This window comes from Suricata suricatta, chromosome 7 (genome assembly GCF_006229205.1).
Source record: "Suricata suricatta isolate VVHF042 chromosome 7, meerkat_22Aug2017_6uvM2_HiC, whole genome shotgun sequence".
Lineage (NCBI taxonomy): Eukaryota > Metazoa > Chordata > Mammalia > Carnivora > Herpestidae > Suricata > Suricata suricatta.
In genome coordinates this window covers 101260900-101263958 of record NC_043706.1, presented here as the reverse complement: position 1 = coordinate 101263958, position 3059 = coordinate 101260900, and the positions used below count along the sequence as shown (strand labels likewise).

Below are 3059 nucleotides of genomic sequence, written 5' to 3'. Positions count from 1 at the left end.
ATCTCTCCGTCTTTCTTTTTTTTTTTTTTTTTTTTTGCCTAGTGGTAGGTTTGGTTTCTTAGCCTAGCTTATATAATATAACCAATATTCCCAAAACACTTTTTAACTGAATACTGTCTTAAGAGTCTAGAATTTAAGAAGTAACAGTAAGAATAAATGTGTACCTGACCAAATGGTCCACAAGTACGCTTTCAGTGCCCTCTCTGCTTTTAACCCAGTGAGTGCCAGCAGATCAGCACTGGGCTGCTGGGGGCCACAATTTTCTCATTTGTGGAACACAGGTGGGCTGCCTGACTTCTCACCTCCGGGGTCAATGTGAAGTAAAAAGGAGTTCACAGGTTTCACAGAATGGCAATCACTTTGGAAAACACAAAGCTCACTCTCTCTCTCTCTCTCTCTCTCTCTCTCTCTAAATATAAAGTAATAGTACTTACATCGGATTGTACTACTATAAATTATTTTATTCTATTAGAGAAAGACTAGGACATTTATTTTCTTCTGATGAAATAACACAGTGACCTTGTAGTAAAGAGACATCTTTAATGATTGTTCCTTCTTCCTCAGTGCCTTCATCTTTGCCCACACACAGACCCCTTCCCCTGTCCCAAAACTAAAGTGACCAAATCATGACCATAGAGACTGAGAGGAATATTCGAGGTATTAGAGACTCCATGGACATTTCTTCCTCTTGTGGTATTCCTAGTTCTTCATGGAAACAGTTGGGGATCTCTTGTTGCTTTTTTTTCATCCAGAGGAGAATAGAAGGAGAGACAGAATTTGTGGGAGAGAAGGCAGAGAAGGGTTTCTTCTTTCATCGTAAAATGTTCCTCGTAAAAAATATGATATGTATCTACACACACACGTATAAAATATATCCAGTGCAATTGCAATTGTTGTGCCAAACACTGGGAAGTGCCACCTTGGTCGATATATTTCTGGGGTTTTAAACAGTTGGCCTACAACAGCTGCATTTCAGTAAGACTCGGGCAGGCGGCTCCAGATAAGCCACTTGCCACTCGCATTTAGGCTGAGGCTTCCAAGTTCACAGTCCGAAGGAGAAAAAGTGTGTCTTTGTGTCTGGAGGGGGTGTTGCAGACAGGAAGCTGGCAGGAAGGGAACTGGAGGCTATGAGGTGAGGAAGAAGGAATTGGCCTCTTTTACTTCTCTATCACAGTCTTGGATGCAAATACAAATACATTTCAAATGTGAGGATACTGACATCAGTAGTGCTATGGTCACACTACTTAATGAAATAATTCACATCAGCATAAAAAATATTCACACCAAAAAGTCTCTGTTTTCCCTCCTCTTTCCAAGGAAAATTTGACATATCACCTAAATGAACTCACCGCAGATATTTCCAGTGATTTGCCCCAAAGTCTTTCAACATAATTCAGAGTCCTTGGATCTGCTCTTTCCATAGAAGGAATTATGGTTAGACAATATTTCTGTAGATGTATGTTTTGGTTTTCCCAATACACGGAGAAGTTTGAAGTCTCTGCCTTCCCCCATGTCCTCATCCATGAAGTGAGAGGCACAGATGTTGAGCCTCCATGGCTGGTCAGAAGGGAAAGGGAAGGGGAAACCCTGGGTCAGCAGATCAGCTCAGGAGGGATGCACCACAGAGGGAATAACGACGAGCTGCAAACCAAGATCAGAAGCTGTTACAAACCCTCTCGATTTCAGCTGAGTGCCATCAATTGCGCTATGCAGAGACCTACAGGGGAGAAGGTGTCTAAAACCAGTACAGATCCTTGCTTTTGTCCTGAGGCTGCAAACCTGAAAACAGAGACAAAACAGAAAGAGAGACAGAGACAGAGAGAGAGAAAAGAGAGAAAAGAGAGAAAAGAGAGAGAGAGAGAAAGAGAGAGAGAGAGAGAGAAGAGAAACAGGAAGAGAAAAGGGGTTGGGGGTGGGAAGTCACAGGTATTTAAGGAAAGAGAAAGACAAACACCACAGTTTTATTTCAAATGCCACAGAATTCATCTAAAGGGCATGAATGAAAGTAAAAGCCAAACAAACACAAATGTAAATCTTCACCTGAAGTAAGGACGAGTGGGCAAGACTACAAGTCAGTGATTGCATTTATAATATAAATTTTTGGTTATGCCCTAAAAATAAAGCAAGCAGAAGAGGAAACCCTTATTTGAATGTGCCTTTCAAATTCAACCCATTAAGTCGGAAATTCAGTATTGTCATTAAGATCACATTCTCCTTAAGTTTTACATTTTAAGAGACCTATTTAATTTAGTGCTTAAGTTGATAACAAAATCATATTTTCCTTTCCTTATAATTGTCACCAGGAGACAACACCCACCAAATGTTAGAAGATTGTGAACTACACTGAGCAGGTCCTCTAGATCAGCGCTGTCCAATAAAAACACATGGGGGCCACAGGCATAATTCTAAATTTTCTAGCAGCCACATTGAAAAAGAGTAAAAAGAACCAGGTGAGAATGAATCTTCCGTAATATAGTTTTATTTAACCCGGTATGTCCAATATGCAACGTGTCTAAAGTATTTCAACATGCAGTCAACATAAAATTTCAGTGAGATGAATTTCACATTCTTTTTCGGTACAGCTTTGCAATCCAGTGTGTATCAGGCAGGTAAGCACATCCCAGCTCCTCCTGGCCACATTTCAAGTGGCCAGCGACTACAGGATTGAACAGCGCAGAGCTACAGAACCTTTCCAACAAATTTGTTTATGTGTTTATTTATTTAAACTTAATTAAAAAAAAAGCCTACTTTCTCGTTCTGCCCACACCGATGACACTGGGTCACCTGTTTGCTGAAGCACAACCCGGCCACGCAGACCCTTGTGCCACAAGGTCACTGGGGTCTCCAAGGAGAGCTAAGGGGGCTCCGGGGCTCGACCCAGGGTCGGACACCGGGCAAGAGGGGTCCGGGAAAGCCAAGCTCCCTCTCCCGCTTACCTGAGTCCACGCTGAGTCCCAGACCCTGGGCCACGTCCCCCGCGGGGCTCGCGAAGTGTCCCCCGGGCGCGGCCCACGCTGCGCCGGTCGGCTCGCCCTTGGCGGAGAGCTCACAGGGCGGGC

At 43.2% G+C, this 3059-nt stretch overlaps 1 long non-coding RNA gene across 1 annotated transcript; it reads right to left on the bottom strand.

Annotated features, from left to right (window-relative positions):
• Nucleotides 1–443: 443 nt before the first annotated feature.
• Nucleotides 444–3053, bottom strand: LOC115296551. The gene is made up of 2 exons (XR_003910924.1): nucleotides 2937–3053; nucleotides 444–1641 (listed from the first exon to the last, which is right to left on the bottom strand). It is a non-coding gene; the product is annotated as an uncharacterized LOC115296551 (long non-coding RNA).
• Between the last annotated feature and the right edge of the window lie 6 nt (nucleotides 3054–3059).